A 20,526-nucleotide genomic window follows, 5' to 3' on the forward strand; every position below is an offset into this window, starting at 1 on the left:
AGATAGTCAGTGAAACGACGTCAGAATTAATGGCGGCCGCCTTAGCACCTCGCCGCAATCTTCCATCTCGTCCCGCACATCTGAATCCAGCAATCACCGCGGTGTGGAATTAACGAGTGCATTAGAGTGGAGGACACAAGCAATTAGAGTCTGCTAAGGTTGTCGTGCAGGGATGCCAAAACAAGACATTAACCGGTGGTCATCCACCTCCAGCGTATCAACATCAGATAGGAACGGTGGCCTCAGAGGTTCTGARAATTACATTTAAACGGTGTATGATGTTGCCCTAACACAAGAGGATAAGACTATGCATTTGCCATTACTCTTATCAGCCCAGCTTAAGCTACTTGTTGTTCTCATGAATCATAATGATTCTATTTCTCTAGTGAGGCCTGGTTGTTAGCGAAGCACGGACAGAAAATTGCAGAAGTTTCAGGAAGGGAATGAAGCACATTGATTTGTGAGAGCAGAATAGCTTTGCATCATGAATACATGAGACCTGTATTGGTAGTAACAACATGAGGGACTGTAGGTACCCACTTGAAGATATTTTAGATTCGGTCAGAAATTCATTAAAGAYTTTCCCCAATAGCACAGTGTCTATTCTATTTCTCCTCACTGTTTACTTCCAATAAACAAACCAGGAAGCAAAACATTGCAGATAGTGTTCTTCCAGATAACACTTTCCGAAGTGTTTTTGATTTGCACAGCAGTTTATCATGGATTGAGGAAGTTGACACTTGATTTAGAAAGTGGCAATCCCATGGCGTGACCTGTTCAGTTCTGTCCGCAAACCTGGCTGAGAAGTCTTTCAGAGCATGCAACCGGAAAGACAATTTTTATRTCAAGTGTCAAGTCATGCTACTGTGCAAAATGGTGGAAATCAAATGCACTTCTAAAAGCACTATCTGCATTTGATTGAGTCCCTTCCATAGAGTTTGTTAGAACATTTTGAGAAGAAAACGGTTTGACATAAACCTATTTGCATCTGAATTCAGTATTTACCTAAATTACATATCGAAGTTGTTTAATATTACCTGACAATCCTYAATTCCCCTATCAACAGCTACACAATATCACTAATATTTTTCACTACAGTATATGCTGACTGAGATTAACAATAAGGCTGTTCACTTTACAAGACCTTTTAATGTCGACAGTCAAACACAAACTGTATTACAAACCAATATATATTTGTGTAGACTAGGAACATACTACATCAACAGTATTATTGTCAGATTAATTTCAGAGGAGATGTAAACATAAATGTACCAAGCGCCTCAAAGTGCAGAGTGGACCCTGATCTAGATAATAAAGAGAACAGAGAACTGTTATAACCAGGCCTAAAACGAGAAGAAAAAAAATTACAAAGTTAGTGGCCTGTTTTTCATGGAAAGTACCAGATTGTCTTGAACATAATGTACTTTTACTTTTTTGTCAATCAAGAATTGACTGTTTTCTTCAGGGACAGTTGCGATCTAAAAATGGACTGTACTTTTTTTTCTTCAGTGCAAGTAATTCAAATCCTGTGGGGGATTCAATCGGGTGTGCAGGGGAGTGTTTGTTGACTCTTTATGGAAGGCGGCTGGTAGCTCTCTGGATCGAGACRAGCCTTTCCCACAACCCAAACAACAGGGTCAGAGAAGTGAAGTATCACAATCAATGAATGACTGAAAACGCTGGGGCAAGCTTCACCAAACACACATACAAGATCTGGGATTAAATAGTATTTTGTTTTCTTTCAGATACTTTGAGGGTTTGTTTGAGACTTCCTGGAGTGCAAGATGTACGGGGATGACTTTTGGGACTATTCCATTGGTTCCTTTGCACCAGGCAAGCTTAGAAAAACACAGATCAAGAATATGAAAGAACACAAATTCTATTTGAACCCTAGGTCTGACATGTACACAAACATACGCACAAAATATGTACACGAACAAGCCCATACCTCTACTCCCACTCGCACATATGAAAAAACACAAATGAAATTGAGACATATCAAGCAGCATTTTGTAACAGGTTCTTATATAATCGAATCAAACATATTGTGGACATTGTTCATGTAATTTTGACAAATATTGTGTGAGTACTTCACAATTGTAAGTTGTAGACCGACAAAGGGATGAATGACTGCCATACCACAGAGTATGACACGTTTCTGCTTTATGTTACTTTCAATGTCAACATTTTACTCACAGAATCCTTCAATCTCAGTGGCATTGGAATCCAAGAAACACTCATGGTCTCCTGTTGTTTCTCATGGGTTTATGTATGTGCTTCCCTGTTCCTCAGCAGACAAGAACACCCCTGCACATCGACCTGTACCCCTGCACATTGACCTGTACCCCTGCACATTGACCTGTACCCCTGCACATTGACCTGTACCCTGACCTGCACCCCTGCACATTAACCTGGTACCGGTACCACTTGTATAGAGCCTCATTGTTATTTTATTGTGTTAATATTTTTCCTTTAGTTAATTTAGCAAATGTTTCATACTTTTTTTAAAGCTCTGTATTGTTGGTTAAGGGCTCATGAGTAAGCATTTTCACGGTAAGGTCTACAACGGTTGTATTCGGCGCATGTATGGTGTTCATGTTTCAACCATTTCTGCTGAGATTGAAAGATGTCSTGCAAAGACTGAGGCTGTCCTAATATAGACACCGTACATATTGACGATGCATGCAAACCTATTGGTAAAACCAAAGACTGAGGCTGTCCTAATATAGACACCGTACATGTTGACGATGCATGCAAACCTATTGGTAAAACCAAAGACTGAGGCTGTCCTAATAGACACGTACATATTGACGATGCATGCAAACCTATTGGTAAAACCAAAGACTGAGGCTGTCCTAATAGACACGTACATATTGGACGATGCATGCAAACCTATGGTAAAACCAAAGACTGAGGCTGTCCTAATATAGACACCCGTACATATTGACGATGCATGCAAACTATTGTAAAACCAAAGACTGAGGCTGTCCTAAATAGACACCGTACATGTTGTGACGGATGCATGCAAACCTATTGGTAAAACCAAAGCAACAGGATGCCAAATTTCACACAACAAAATAAAACAAATTAATACAACCATATCTGTAATAATGTGGCTGAAAATACAGTGCTAAAATGCTCCCACAGAGAGACTGAATGCTCATGTTAGTATAAACCAACACAGGCAACACGATACCCTGTACATTCATCATCAAGCAAATGGACCCTGGGCTAATAATGTAAAACAAACAGACGCGCTGCTAGGTTCATAATGAGACCCTGTTGGGCTACTAAGGCAAGCAACGGCTTGCTGTTCAACAGAGGAAAGTCACATAATGTATCAGTCAGGGATTTCATCTTAACACCTTGCCCATAGGTGAGAACATTAGGTGTATCATTTCAATGGTGATGGATAACAGTGCATTGAGTAGGTAAAAAGCATGTACAAAACATTAGGAACACCTTCCTAATATTGAGTTGTCAGCCTCAACTCGTCAGGGCATGGACTCTTCAAGGTGTCRAAAACATTCCACAGGGATGCTGACCCATGTTGACKCAAATGCTTCGCGCAGTTGTGTYAAGTTAGCTGGATGTCCTTTGGGTGGTGGACCATTCTTGATACACATAGAAAACTGTTGAGCGTGAAAAACCCAGCAGCGTAGCAATTCTTGACACACTCCAACCAGTGCAGCTGTCACCTACCACCATACCCTGATCAAAGAYACACACAAAAAATGGTCTTGCCCATTCACTGTGAATGGCGCACACATACAATCAAGTCTCAATTATCTCAAGGCTTATAAATCCTCCTTTAACCTGTCTCCTCCCCTTCATCTACACTGAATGAAGTGGATTTAACAAGTKACATCAATAAGGGATGATGAGCTTTCACCTAGGAAAGAGCAGGTGTTCTTAATGTGTTGTACACTCAGTGTATACTAATGTTTACTAAAGTTTATTTTGAATATTTTCAGCTATACAATGAACATTATTTCCATTACGTAGCTACTAGGCTATTTCCAGATGATTAATCTGGACATCTGATTGTGTGTGTAGACAATGCCACAGAACAACATTCAATAACATAATCCATGTCAGTGCAGAGCCCAGAGAGAAAATGTTCTGAAWTTAGTCCAATCTATACCTAACTAAATGAGTCATGAGTTGGAAGCAAATGTGCCTTGTCAACCAGGGCCTGTATTTATATAAAACATCTAGGACTGCTTATCTAGAATCAGTTTTGCCCTTTAGGTCATAACAAATAAGATTACATATCCAAGACCCAAAGATCTTCATTTCCGGCGCCGACAGAGATGACCGCCTCGCTTCGCGTTCTTAGGAAACTATGCAGTACACAAGCATTTCGCTACACTCGCATTAACATCTGCTAACCATGTGTATGTGACCAATAMAATTTGATTTGATTTGAAGATCATTGGCCAGACAGTCCTCTGATATGAGCTTTAGCACCACTAATGTCCTCATCACAGTATTGCAACACACGTCATTGTCCAACAATGGATTGTACCAGAATGGATAGAGTAACCAGACTATATATTCCATATTACTAAAGGTTTCAAACACATTTTGGATTAATTGTCACACACTATAATTGACTACATGTAGTAAGTATTACCCTAAGTGATTTTATATCTTTCAGTTTCATGAAAGGCAAATGCATAGAATGAGAAGAGTTACAAAAAAATATTTTAATTTCCATGTTTGTGAACGAGTAGAAGYACATTTTGATGAACGGTCTCTTCAGACCCATATTCCATTCCTTAAAATATTTCAGTTGTACGTACACTGCATTACACTGCATTTCACTGCATTACACTGCATATCTTCAGTCACAACTTATGAAAAGCAAACAGAATGCATTTCACAGCCTCCACAAAACAAGATTTATAAAACCAATTGATAGGTCTGGTAATTGCTGCCAGCTTGCTGCCACTTGAAAACAACTGACATGGTTTCTTTGGAACGCGTGAAGGTAAATATAAGCCTCTTTTAATGAGAACCAGGGTCACATTGAGCTTACACAAATGTTAAAATACCGATACATACAACTCATCCCTGTACGATTACTTTCTCTAGGTCTTAAGTTAAACATGACATTCATCCACAAAAGCCTATAGAATAATGTTAAACTACAGGAAATACACTACATGACCAAAAGTATGTGGACACCTGCTGATTGAACATTTCATTCCAAAATCATGGGCATTAATATGGCGTTGGTCCCCCCTGTGCTGCTATAACAGCCTCCACTCTTCTGGGAATGCTTTCCACTAGAACATTGCTGCGGGGACTTGCTTCCCTTCAGCCACAAGAGCATTAGTGAGGATGGGCACTGATGTTGGGCGAATAGGCCTGGCTCGCAGTCGGCGTTCCAATTCATCCCAAAGGTGTTCGATGGGGTTGAGGTCAGGGCTCTGTGCAGGCCAGTCAAGTTCTTCCACACTGATCTCGACAAACCATTTCTGTATGGACCTCGCTTTGTACACGGGGGCATTGTCATACTGAAACAGGAAAGGGCCTTCCCCAAACTGTTGCCACAAAGTTGGAAGCACAGAATCGTCCAGAATGTCATTGTATGTTGTAGCGTTAAGATTTCCCTTCATTAAAACTAAGAGGCCTAGCCCAAACCATGAAAAACAGCCCCAGACCATTATTTCTCCTCCACCAAACTTTACAGTTGGCACTATGTATTGAGGCAGTTAGCGTTCTCCTGGCAGTTTGGAACTTGGTAGTGAGTGTTGCAACCGAGGACAGACGATTTTTACACGCTACGAGCTTTAGAACTTGTCGGTCCCTTTCTGTGAGCTTGTGTGGTCTACCACTTTGCAGCTGAGCAGTTGTTGCTCCTAGGTGTTTCCACTTCACAATAACATCACTTACATTTGACCGAGGCAACTCTAGCAGGGCARAAATTTGACAAACTGAATTGTTGGAAAGGTGAAATCCTATGACAGTGCCACGTCATTTCAGGCCCCACCTCTTTCTAAAGTAATTTCAGTCTCTGCTTGTTTATCACRGTAATTTAAGTCTCCACCCCTTTCTATAGTCATTTCAGTCTCCACCCCCTGCTAGTCATTTCAGTCACTGTATTTGCTAGTTAGAGTCTATCTTTAATTGGGCAGCCATGTTTGGAGACCTSTATGGTAAGGCACAATGTCAAAAGAGAAACCATGCATAATACATTCAGCTTGAGTGAGTCCCAAGGAGAAGAGCACTGAGTCACAAGCTGATGACTGCCAACGACAAGTGAAAGTGGCTCTGCTAGACTCACTCCTAGTTAGTTGGTTAGTCAGYGTCTGTCAGTTGTAGTCTACATGTACAGGTTATGCCATGAATGGAAACACACAGGCAGTTGAACATCTGAAGTCAAGCRTTTGCTATTTCCTTTTCAAGAGAGAAAGAAACAGTATCTTAAATAATCCTCCTCACCTCGACCCCCCCACACCAAAAAATGAAAATACTTAACCAGCACTTGCATTTGAATCCACCCCCCCCCTTCTAGCTCGGACTCTATAGCTGTGATGTGTGATCAAATGCCTGTGATGTGTGGTTGTCCAACCTAGCTATTTTAAGATGAATGCACTAACTGTGAGTCACTCTGGATAAGAACGTTTGCTAAATGACTCAAATGTAAAAAAAAAAAAAATAAAGACAAAAAAAATAAAAAAAGAGAGGAACCTACAGCCCATTGGTTGAAGGATCATTTGTACACCGGTTTCACCCCAACGGCACTGAACTCGATCAAATTCTCCTCATTCTTCAGTGCCGTATTAACCTAGCGAGCAGGGACAGCGGTTCACTCCCTCAATTAAATGCTTGCTCTCACATAATTAACGGCTGTTTTGTCCACAGATCAATAAAGGGCATGTTCATTAAAAGTCCCTTTGCTTCCTCAAAGAACCCCTTGGCAAAGTTCTCTCATGGTACGCAGAGGAGGCACATGGCAGAAATTGCATTCGGGTTTTGTGTTTTTCGGTGCTTGTTTAGTTTTTTTTCTCAGCGGAAAGAGACTAGCGGAAGTCAAAGAGAAAGAAAGGGGGAGAATGAAAGCTCRCTGGAGCTCAGTGTAAAGAGAAAGGGGCTTGAGGGATCGTATTAGATTGAATGCACTGCCATAAGAGAAGTAGAGTGGGTTTGGTTAACCTTGCTTGAGTAACATGGAGAAATAAGCCGGAATATTGGAGGGAGGGGTCCACACTTTCGACATAACACAGCTTTGCCTTTCTCCAAGACAACAGCACTGCTAGTGCTGCACACCATCAGTGTCTACAGATGCAAAAACAAAACACTTCTCTGTATCGTCTTTATGGATAGAAAATCCATAAAGGCAGCAGCACGCCTCCATTCAACACCCAGTCTGCCAGCCACCTGCCACAGATAACATGCACTGATTAAATGTATCGCACCACACAACCACGATCAATAGAGACTTTATACCCTTTTAACAATCGCCTCTGGTATTCGCTATGGTATAAGAGGATATTGTGAGAAGGTTTACAGGGTTTGAACTTGCAAAGAGTATTGCAGTTTATTAATATTAACCATGTTAGAGCCCGAACATTACCTTGAAGATTTGAAATCATTATCAGAAGCAGAGTGTTTTCTTAAATGTGTGCCTCAGAAGTGCTGGTCATGCCCTGAGGATTATTGTATTGAATCATTTATCATCATTAATTACTGTATGTTATCAAGGGAAATATCTGCCCATTGATGCAGTGGTATTCTATATTAAATATCTTGAAATGCCTATATTAACTGTATCATTGTTATACACTGGAGTAAACAATTGCTGATTCATACAGTGGTGTCCTCTGCTTATAGTGAGCATAGCCACAGTAGTCAAGTGCTTGTCCTACACAAAATGTGATTACTGTATTTCTATTGTGGTCTGTTGCAGACAAGTCTTGTATTGGGAAAGGGGGATACCTAGTCAGTTGTACAACTGAATGCATTCAACTGAAATGTGTCTTCCTCATTTAACCCAACCCCTCTGAATCAGAGAGGTGCGGAGGGCTGCCATAATCAACATCCACATCTTACATTTACATTTAAGTCATTTAGCAGACGCTCTTATCCAGAGCGACTTACAAGTTATCTTCAGCGCCCGAGGAACAGTGGGTTAACTGCCTTGCTCAGTGGAATAACAGATTTTTACCTTGTCAGCTCAGGGATTCGATCCAGCAACCTTTCAGTTACTGGCCCAATGCGCTAACCACTAGCCTACCTGCCTATTGTTGTCGCTACCTTCTTGCCCAATAATGTTTGTAACATGTTTAGTTCTGCTACCATGTTGTTGTCATGTTGTGTTGCTACCATGCTGTGTTGTCATGTGTTACTGCCATGCTATGTTGTTGTCTTAGGTCTCTCTTTATGTAGCGTTGTGTTTTCTCTCTTGTYGTGATGTGTGTTTTTGTCCTATATTWAAAAAAWRTWATCCCAGCACCCGTTCCGGCAGGAGGCCTTTGCCTTTTGGTAGGCTGTCATTGTAAATAAGAATTTGTCCTTAAACTGACTTGCCTTAAATAAAGGTTAAATAAAATAAATAAAAAATCTTAGTCTTTCTACGACAATACAGTGCATTTTGACTATCTGCACACTGCAATATTAAAACAGAGTACAATAAATCAGCTCTACTATTCAATCCAATTTTATGTCTCTGATCAAAGTTGCGCAATGGAAAACATTTAACTTAAACTGTGGACCATCAATGGGTAATATTCCATGGGAAACACAAGCCCAATCTTTTTTATTTCATTTCACCAAATAAATAAAAAATACATTTTTTWAAACATTCCACCCCTGTCAATGTATGGCATTTGGAGCTTCTCTAGGCAGCCTCCAGTTCTGCATTCACTCTCATCGCATAAACTAGTGTCAAATCTCCTTCTTACTGCTTTCAGTGCTTTTCTCATATTCTGGGCACAGGATCAAAATAAGCTTCGTATTGTGTATGGGCCATGGTCAAACGTAGTGCACTTTATAGAAAATAGGCTGCCATTCGGGACRAATCCCTAAACTGCTTTGTAATCTGAGGTAATGTTGGCACCGTACATTCAATGCTAAAACTCGACCATATATAGGATATAGGATCTTAATTTGATTTTGTTACTGAGAATTTTCCTGCACGGCAGGAAATGCAAACTTGTAGTGTATTCAACATTTAAAAAGGCTTCTAAAGTTTGTAATTTCCACAAAAAATGTCAGACTTGATTTGCCTTTATGAAAAATGTATCAACCCCTACAAAATAAATCCCACTAATTATAATCTACATAATAATTATAATTTCCTGTTACTACATGATTATTTTCCTGCTGTAGTTAACCGGCTCAAATTAAGATCCTACATCTGTTAACTTAAACCTGTAAATCTGTCCACCCCCCACAGACAGATTAAGTACCATAACCACTCTCTTCCCCTGGGTATAGTAACGTGTCTTGTGGATTATCATCACAACCCACACATTCAAAATGAAACTATTGCATTTACAGTTACTGCACTGATTTTGGAAAGTGTATCTTTAGAGAATTTAAGCTAAATTAGGTATATAACCATTTCGAGTAACAACTGTACACAATGAAAGTATTACATTTAACTTTGAGAATTGTCGAATTTAGAGTATTTGAAAGGTCTCTGCGTCAGAGATGACATTTACAGTACAGTACCTTCTAATTTTCAAAGTGTATGTGAGGTGAAATTTAAGCTCAATGACAGCATATAACCATCTCAATGATCAAGAATAAGGACTGTAACAACTGTACATTGRTGTTATTTAGCAGACACTCTTATGCAGAGCAACTTACAGTATTGAAAGCATACATTTTCGTACTAGTCCCCCATGTGAATCAAACCCACAACCCTGGCATTGCAAGGCCATGCTCTACCAACTGAGCTACACGGGAAACATACACAACAAGATATCTAACAATAGTAGCGCTGTACTATCACTGTACTCGTCCATGGGGAAAAACAGCCTGGTACACTAACATTACCTCAACTGTTAACAGTTGTAGTGTGTGTTATTTTGGTTTTGAAATCAGAGCATTAGCTACACACAGCAGCACCGCTTACACTCAACTGGAGTAAGGCTGATGGATGAGGGGTAATACCTTGTCATGGATTGAAACCAATGATACGCTAAGAATACTGTACTGTACCTCAGTGCCCTCTAAACCACAGTTCCACGTGATGGAAAACATTCTGTACATGATGCAACATCCCCCTTGGCTGGGAAGCAAACTGCAGTACTATAYCGTTATGACAATGCCGTTCCCTCACTGTGATAATGTGTCTCAGTACTAAAACCGTTAATGCGAGTGCGTTCCTCACTGTGATCAGATGTGTCTGCAGTACTAATACCGTTATGAACGATGCGTTCCCGTCACTGTGATAAATGTGTCTCAGTACTATAACGTATATGAGACCGCGCCCTCACTGTGATAATGTGTCCTCAGTACTATACACGTTATGACTGACGCCGATCCCATCACTGTGAAATATGTGTCCTCCAGTACTCCATACGCTGTTGACGATCGCCGTCCTCACTGTGATAAAATGTTGCAGTTACCGTTACATGCCGTTCATCATTATAATGTGCTCAAAAGTTTACGACGATGGCGTCCCTCACTGTGATAACGTTCTCAGTACATAGTTATGACGACGCCGCTCCCTCACTGTGATAATGTGTCTCAGTACCAAACCGTTACATACGATGCCGTTCCCTACATGTGATAATGTGTCTCAGTACTATACCGTTATGACGATGCCGTTCCCTCACTGGTGATAATTCGTTAGTACTATACCGTTATGACGATGCCGTTCCTCACTGTGATATGTGTCTCAGTACTATACGTTATGACGATGCCGTTCCCTCACTGTGATAATGTGTCTCAGTACTATAGCCGTTATGACGATGCCGTCCCTCACTGTGATATGTGCTCAGTACTAATACCGTTATGACGATTGCCGTTCCTCACTGTGATAATGTGTCTCAGTACTATATCCGTTATGACGACGCCCGTTCCTCACTGTGATAATGTGTCTCAGTACTATAACCGTTATGACGATGCCGCTCCCTCACGTGTGATAATTGTGTGCTTAGTACTAATATACCGTTAGTGAGACGCGTTCCCTCACTGTGAATAATGTGTCTCAGTACTAATACCGTTATGCATATGCCGTTCCTCACTGTGATAATGTGTCCTCAGTACTATACGGTTATGACGATGCGCTCCTCCACTGTGATAATGTGTCTCAGTACTATACACGTTATGACGATGCCGTTTCCCTAACCTGTGATAATGTGTCTCAGTACTATACCGTTATGAAATGCCGTTCCCTCACTGTGATAAATGTGTCTCAGTACTATACCGTTACGGACGATGCCGTTCCCTCACTGTGATAATGGTGTCTCAGTACTATATCCGTATTGACGATGCCGTTCCCTCACTGTGATAATGTGTCTCAGTACTATACCGTTATGACGTGCTGTTCCTCACTGTGATAATGTGTCTCAGTACTATACCGTTACGAAACGATGCCGTTCCTCACTGTGATAATGTGGCTCAGTACTATACGTTATGACGACGCGTTCCCTCACCTGTGATAATGTGTCTCAGTACTATACCGTTATGACGACGCTGTTCCCTCACTGTGATAATGTGTCTCAGTACTATACCGTTACGACGACGCCGTTCCCTCACTGTGATAATGTGTCTCAGTACTAACCGTTAACGACGACGCCGTCCCTCACTGTGATAATGTGTCTCAGTACTATACACCGTTATGACGACGCGTTCCCTCACTGTGATAATGTGTCTCAGTACTATACCGTTACGAACGACGCCGTTCCCTCACTGTGATAATGTGTTCAGTACTATACCGTTACACGAGCCGTTCCCTCACTGTGATAATGTGTCCTCAGTACTATCCGTTATCGACGAGCGCCGTTCCCTCACTGTGATAATGTGTCTCAGTACTATACCGTTATGACGATGCCGCTCCCTCACTGTGATAATGTCTCAGTACTATACCGTTAGACGACGCCGTCCCTCACTGTGATAAGTGTCTCAGTACTATACCGTTACGACGATGCCGCTTCCCTCACTGTGATAATGTGTCTCAGTAACTATAACCGTTAGACGATGCCGCCCCTCACTGTGATATGTGTTCAGTACTATACCGTTATGACGATGCCGTCCTCACTGTGATAATGTGTCTCAGTACTATAATTCACTCGACGACGCCGTTCCCTCACTGTGATCTAATGTCTCAGTACATACCGTTATGACGATGCCGCTCCCTCACTGTAATGAATGCTTATCAGTACTATACCGTTTATGCACGATGCCGTTCCCTCACTGGTAATAATTGTGTCTCAGTACTATACCCGTTACGACGATGCCCGTTCCTCACTGTGATAATGTGTCTCAGTACATACATACCGTATACTCACGCTCTTTCATCACTGTTGAATTGTGTCTCATACTCAAACTTATGACGATGCTCGCTCCTCACTGTGATTAATTGTCTCAGTACTATACCGCCGTAACGACGCTGTTTCCCGTCACTGGATAATTTCTAGTACTATACCGTTATGACGAGCCGTTCCCTCACTGTGATAATGGTGTCTCAGTGACCTATATACCGTTAATGACAGTGCCGCTCCTCACTGTGATAATGGTCTCAGTACTATACTCGTTATGACGATGCCGCTCCTCACTGTGATAATGTGTCTCAGTGACAGCACAGGACAACAATAAGACAAAATGCACTGTAAAATATGCTCTCATGGTAGAAAGCCTTACACTAGATATGAGGACAAACTCCAGTAGTTGTCATGAAAATCGTATTACTGGGGCCGTAAAGGAAAGAAACACAGGAGAGAATAACATGTAGGGCTTATGTTAAGTCCTGACATGTCAATGTGGAAGGGATATATCTGGTAAAAGCCTGTAGTGCTATGGACTTAAATGTACTATATTATAGCCCTTAAATTARCATTCACCAGAAACAACTGAGAGGTGTTAAAAGGGATTTGGGTATTACTTGAACAAGTGACAGAGACGAGAGAGAAAGTCATACACATTACATCCACTGTTGTGTCAACACAAACACATGAAGACGTTAAACACATAACACAAAGCGAGACCTAGTTCGTACACCATACCCTGTCTGGGAGACATTTTGGGGTGGAGAAGCCCTTGCGACACACAATAGCCACGTCGCCCGGATCCATCTGATTAYGGTATACATCAAATTACTGAAAAGGCAGATGCTGTAAACAAATTCACACACTGTAATCTGGAGAGCTTGGGTTCTTTATCTGGGCGTTACCTCTTATATCAAAGACACTGACACAGACATATTAAATTGGGGAGGTCCATAAGGTCTATAATCATGTGAGTCAGCAGATTTAGGTTGCATGTTAATCCAGAGCATTGGGAACASACAGGGACAGAATTGGGAGAATTGCTTTAGCGACAAGAGCAGGATTTTCTCTTAATCTACTCCCGGTTTATTATGGTAATCAGGATTTGATTACCGTGCGTGCTGCCGTTTCCTTTCGTATGTAAATATGGTGTGAAGTATAATTGATTAATCATCTATCACATAATAATAATTTAATTTGTAGAGCGCATTTTCCACACTCAATGCGCATGTCTAAATGTTTTTATTTATCCCAAACATACKGGTTTAACATTCCAATCTCTTTAAAGAATGTGCTTATGATAAAGACCCTGTTGGGGAAATTGAAATAATTTGGATTTCTATGTACATTGATTGCATACTTATATAGTAGTTAATTGGGTGTCTGTTGACGAAGATGTATAATAAACATTTGTATTCCAGCACAGTTGGTTGAGAAGGTTTGAATCTTAACGCCTGAGGATTATTTTTCTCAGACGGGGGTGGGGGGCTGCAGCACCCTCAACAACCCTACTTCCTGCGGCTATGGCCAGTGATTTCCTTTAAGCAAWGTAAACCAACAAAACTAAAGCTGAATGTGCTGGAAAACCTTGTTTTTGGTTGTGGTACTCATTTGAATCTCCTGATTATTATATTATCAACACCAAATTTGACTTAAAACACGTTTTTTGGGGATGTAATATGTACATGTTAAGGTATACAGGAACATATATCACGAGGAGGTGTGATATATGGCCAATATACCACGGCTAATGGCTGTTCTACTGCACAACACAATGCAGAGTGCCTGGATACAGCCCTTAGCCGTGGTATATTGGCCATATATCACAAACCCCTGAGGTGCCTTATTGCGATTATAAACTGGTTACCAACGTAATAAGAGCAGTAAAAATACATGTTTTGTCATACCGTGGTAAACGGTCTGATATACCACGGCTGTCAGCATTCAGGGCTCGAACCACCCAGTTTATAATAAAGTATTTGATAATGGTTTATAAGCAGGATATAAGTACAAATCCAAATGAAGCATTAGTTACGTAAATGTGTGCTCATACCATAGTCACCTGACCTTGTTGGTTTCTTTAGAATTATATACTCTTCAGGTATTCTGGTCCTTCTCAATATTCCACCCCTTCTTCCACTCTATCCATCTGCCCCACAGACCTGCAACAAAGGAGKGACAGGAGTCTACTTAATTGTTTTCCAAGTTAAAATGAATTAATTTCCAAGACGTACATCTAACGGCAGGGAGGGGAGGTAATTTGCTAATGGAATGGAGAAAAATGGTGGGACCATTTCCCTCGCGGATGAAAAGTGAGGCTACCCTCACACTGTCTGGAAGTGAAGGCAAGAGCTAAAGTGGTTTTATAAAACAGAGTCATTAACTGTCATCCTCTACTCTCAGGTCGGGGGGGGTAAGAAGGCACCACTTTGTTCGGGGCGAGAGCACATTCAATAACCCACAGACATTTATTTAATTACCGTCCTCCCCACCCCCCCCCCCCCCCCGCCCCGAAGGTAGGGTACAGGATCCCCCGAGACGGTGCCATGTCTATTTAAACTCTTTTAATTACATTTTAACTCCCGTCTAATCACACAAACTTTGTTCCTGACATTGTACTTACGAAGAGATACATCCTGCATCTACCCCACAGCAGTCAGCCAGTGGGCCAAGACACGTGTTATTAACTCTGTCATTACGGGTTGGGTGTGAAGTTGGCCCCTTGCTAATAGCCTGTCTGTTTTGCTGCTTGGTGTGCTTCAGCAAGTAGATAGGTGGCTTGGTCAAAGAAGATGAACCATTGATTAAAATTCGGGTGATTTTCTCTGTTTACCTGGAAACCCACATTTGATCCAGAATTGATATGTGAATAAAAGTGAATGTGATATAACAAAAAAAAGAGATAATTTCAAAAGGCTATTTTATTTTATTACAAAGGAACAATTTTGGCTCTCGTACTTGTACCTTTCGTTTGGCATCAGAAAGCGATACGCAGTGGGGTACAGCTATGGTAAATCAATGCTTGAGGCTCACACAAAAACAAATACTACTCGCACGGCATATACTGTACGTAGGATCTTAAATTTGATCACTCTTTTGTTGCTGAGAGTTTTGCAGATGAGCTTCATGATTTATAGAAATTCACTAACACACGGTTATATTAACATTATTGTACTTTTCATTAAGCTTAATTTTGGCCAGCTAATAGCCTAACCACTGATGTAGCAAATTTATRGACTAAATGTTAAAATTTTGCTGCGACAATACTGGTCAAATTAAGATCCTACACTTACTTGTAAAGCACAGTGTTTGTACACATTGCATCAAATAACAAAGCAACACTACAGAAATGGTGACTCTGACTTGGACATAATGCACAGTCAAACAGTGAGACCTTGTGTACTTTGGTGAAAACAAACCTACAAGATAACTGTCGTTGAGCACTAAAATAAGCCCTTGAGGAGCCGCTCAAGCACACAGCTCACCTGATCAAACACTTCAGTGTACGGAGAGATTGTTTCCTTAGGCCTCTGACAGTTCCCTGCGTCGCTCCAGTTGTGCTTAAACAGATCCACCACGTCACGGGGCGTCTAAAGACATCACCCTAAGGTGGAATGACATCCTCTTCACACAGTTAACAAAAAAATTATACTTTGATTTATCTCCGTCAATTTGTTTTTGTAGGCATTGAAAGATTTCACACTGTAGCCTTGGAGGTGTGGCGCCAATTCAGAGCGCAAACAAATAAGTAGCACGGTGGTATTGTGTTGAAACACGGCGCCTAAGACGTAGTATACTGATTTATTCTCTTAGAACAATAGTATAACTAACACCAATCATGTTGTCTTTCACCTGGAGTTGACCTTACTGAGCATACAGTAGGAAGAGAAATGGATAGCTTTTCTCAAGTTCATTGAGAAACAGTTGTACTGTAAACCCTTAAATCGAGCACAGAGGTCAAAAACTATTCAACTTGTGCCGGAAAAGACAAATGAAAGCGCATGCTTTTATAAATCATCTTTAAACTGCTACTCTGTCTGTGTCTCAGACGATCCTACTGTATCTAAAAGAGGAGTCTGTGCCGTTATAGTCTAGGGGATCTGGTGTAGGGTGAAGTTAACCCTAGACACTGATCTTGGGTCAGTTTTGCATTTCCCCCACTAATGGTTAAGGTTAGGTTTGGGAGAAGACAACCTGATCCTAAATCTATACCTACGGGAAACTTCACGCCAGAGTAGTGGAATCCAGGGGCATTGTGCAGCCCTGCAGTTATGTCATCACAAAGGAAGACCTGTTCATAGATTAATACCTGATATTGACAATGGACTAATGCAGGTAGGACACTGTGCCAGTTGGCAAACCAATGCACGCATGAAATACTTCTAGGGAAAAGGCTCCAGAACACATGGACACAATATTATTTTCTACCTCTTTGACCTAAAAATACCCTTGATACAAAATCAAAATAACTWATATTTTTGTACAAGTCAACAATAAAAGCAGAGGAAAGTTTAACTTTAGTGTGTCTTTACTTTTTGTCTCTACTTTTGGAAACAAGAATCATATCTCGCGTGTGCTGACCAGCTACTCAACTTCATGCTGAATGTTCAAATCAGCACTGATCAGTACCACCACTCTCAAATCCAGGGACCTGCCCCTCCCGAAAGTCCACCCGTATTTACAAGTTGGCTGCACAGGATGCACTGAATGACAAGAGGTATCTGACAATGTTTTCAATGTTTTTTTATATATWTWTTTTTTTTTACATGTTAGCAGTGTAATTTAACCCTTATCCATTTTTCCAGCAGACGTTTTAACAGTCTGTCACAAGTATTTGTGTTGCTCTCAATACTCTTACTTTGCATCATCCATATAATCATAAGTGTGTGATTTGGAGGCTCATTGATGGTTTAGAGTCTTACCACCAGTAGAGACGTGTATTCCATATGACAGTTCACCATTAACAAACAGAAAGCCCACCATTTAAAAAAACAAACATTTTAGTCATTTAGCAGATGCTCTTATCCAGAGTCACTTACAGGAGCAATTAGGGTTAGATGCCTGGCTCAAAGGTACAGACAGATTTTCCACCTAGCCGGCTCAGGATTCGTACCAGCAACCTTTCGGTTACTGGCCCAACGCTTTTAACCGCTAGGCTACCTGCCGCTCTTCTCTATCAGTCAGTGGAGCCATTCCAAGCCAAACTCTAAAATAACAGTGGATAAGCACCCTACCCCCAATCACCAACCATCCTGTTCAAGCGCTAAACTATACCTAAACATGGAAGCCTTTTCCAGGTCTACCCAAGTGCCAGCTTTAGGTGACATCTGACGCAGGCACATGAGGCCCATCTAATCTGTTAATCACAGAAGTAACTACATGGCTGCTGGCTAGGATTGTCTGCACTGAAACGATATGATCCTGGCCCCCACCCCTCCTGAGTCCCTAGCAAAGCCCTGTGTATCTGGGGGTATTAGACAGATCAGGGTGGAACAGCAGCCACCCGCTTTAATGTGTCTTCCTGAGGTGCTGTTTCAGAAGCCTGCTGCAGAGCTGGATAAACGCACACAGCCTAACCACAATCCCACGGCCTAGGGCTTCCTCAGCCACACTCAGTCTGTACCCCTCCCCTCCTTCCCTTTCTTCTCTTCTTCACTCTATCCATATTTTCCTCTCTCCTGACTCCTCACTGCCTTGATAAAGGCGTTTGGCTATCCTCCCCTAGCTGGCACGGAGGAGACGGAAGGGGCTATAGAGTATAGCTGATGCAGATTCATTGCATCACCCCAAAGCCCACCACTCTGTACAGTCTACTCACCATATAACACAGTCAAGATGGTCATTCATATCTTGCAAGAGTTTATTAGTTACCTGAAATGTATTTGCTAGCTAAAGTGCAAACACAAGGTCCATCTTGTGCAGATTGTGAGTGAGTGAGTGAGTGAGTGAGTGAGTGTCTATTTATGTGGATTGAGCCCCCCCTTATCAAAAGAAGTCTGGGACCTTAAGAACTTTTTCTCAACAATGAACCTTCTTCAGCAGAACTTTATGCTTTGTTCCCACATTGAAATAGGTTCGATATTGATGTAGCCATTGATGTAGCCAACCTCAACATGTTCTAATGAAAGACAGACATGACAGTTCTGACAGTGCATTACTTTGATGTATTGGCGGTTTGAGATTTGGAGAACTATTAAAAAAACTGTTTGAAAACGGGTCTACAGCAGACGCTTTAAGTGAGACTAGCAGGGAAGCCACCTCACAAGTGTCTCTCTCGTCTAAGAAAGCTTTCCAGACCCGCCATCCCTTACATCTCCAAGTAATACCGCTCTCCAACGCATCCCTATCTCCAGTAAATACCTGCTTCCAAAAACGGCATCCCTATCCTCCAGTAAATACCGCTTCAAACGCATTCCCTATCTCCCAGTAAAGCTACCGTCTCGCTATCAAACGGCATCCCTATCTCCAGTAAAATACCCTCGGCTTCCAAACGCATCCCTATCTCAAGTAAATACCCGCTCTTCAAACGCATCCCTATCTCCCAGTAAATACCCGCTTCCAAACGCATCCCTGTCTCCAGTAAATTACCGCTTCAAACGCATCCCTGTCTCCAGTAAATAACCGCTGCTTCAAACACGCATCCCTATCTACAGTAAATACCTCGCTTCAAACGATCCCTAATCTCCAGTAAATTACAGCGCTTCAAACGCCATCCCTAAAATCTCCAGTAAATACCGCGCTTCAAAACGCATCCCTATCACTCAGTAAACTACCCGCTTCAAACGCATCCCTGTCTCCAGTTACAAACCGCTTAAAACGCATCCCTGTCTCCAGTAAATACCGCTTCAAAACCCGGCATCCTATCTCCAGTAAATACCGCCTTCAAACGCATCCCTATCTCCAGTAAAATACCGCTTCAAACGCATCCCCCTAATCTCCAGTAAATACCGCTTCAAACGCATCCTATCTCCAGTAAATATCCCTGCTTCCAAAACTGATCCCTATCTTCCCAGTAAAATAACCTCCGCTTCAAACGCATCCCTGTCTCCAGTAAATACCGCTTTCAACGGCAATCCTGTCTCCAGTAAATACCCCCGCTTCAAACGCATCAAACTGTCTCCAGTAAATACGCGCTTCAAAACGGCATCCCTATCTCCTCATAAATACCAGCTATCAAAACGCATACCTATCTTCCAGCTCAAATACCGCTTCAAACGCATCCCTATCTCCAGTACAGATACCGCTTCCAAACGAATTCCCTGTCTCCAGTTAAATCACCTCGGCTTGCAAACGCTCATCCCCTGTCTGCCTCTAGTAAATACCCCGCTTGCAAACGTCCAGTTTAGAAAACAAACATCTCATCCAATCAAGCTTTTCCATTCAACATTTCTGCATGTAAATAGTGATAACACTGTGTGAGAACACTTTACGAGGTCACCCAAGGCATTGCATGTAAATGTAATAACACTGTGTGAGAAACACTTACGAGGTCACCCAAGGCATTGCATGTAAAGTATAACACTGTGTGAGAAACACTTTACGAGGTCACCCAAGGCATTGCATGTAAAGTATAACACTGTGTGAGAACACTTTACGATGTCACCAAGGCATTGCATGTAAAGTATAACACGTGTGTGAGAACACTTTAACGAGGTCACCCAAGGCATTGCATGTAAAGTATAACACTGTGGTGAGAACACTTTACGAGGTCACCCAAGGCATTGCATGTAAAGTATACACTGTGTGAGAACACTTTACGAGGTCACCAAGGCATTGCATGTAAAGTATAACACTGTGTGAGAACCTTTACGAGGTCACCCAAGGCATTGCATGTAAGTATAACACTGTGTGAGAACACTTTACGAGGTCACCACAGGCATTGCATGTAAAGTATAACACTGTGTGAGAACACTTTACGAGGTCACCAAGGCATTGCATGTAAAGTATAACACTGTGTGAGAACACTTACGAGGTCACCAAGGCATTGCATGTAAAGTATAACACTGTCGTGAGAACACTTTACGAGGTCACCCAAGGCATTGCATGTAAAGTTATAACACTGTGTGAGGTGAAACAC

General features: G+C 41.6%; 1 protein-coding gene across 3 annotated transcripts in view; it reads right to left on the minus strand.

Annotated features, from left to right (window-relative positions):
- Positions 1-20,526, minus strand: part of LOC111970512 (cadherin-22-like) — a 272,775-nt gene that overhangs the window by 183,751 nt on the left and 68,498 nt on the right. For 2 of the 3 annotated variants that reach the window (XM_023997313.2, XM_023997312.2), the window contains exon 2: positions 14,503-14,611. The exons of the other annotated variant lie outside the window; for it this stretch is intronic. The gene's annotated coding sequence lies outside the window, so the exon portion shown is untranslated. The remainder of the gene's footprint in view (positions 1-14,502; positions 14,612-20,526) is intronic. 3 annotated transcript variants of the gene reach the window in all.

The sequence above is a fragment of the Salvelinus sp. IW2-2015 genome, linkage group LG11 (assembly GCF_002910315.2).
Source record: "Salvelinus sp. IW2-2015 linkage group LG11, ASM291031v2, whole genome shotgun sequence".
NCBI lineage: Eukaryota > Metazoa > Chordata > Actinopteri > Salmoniformes > Salmonidae > Salvelinus > Salvelinus sp. IW2-2015.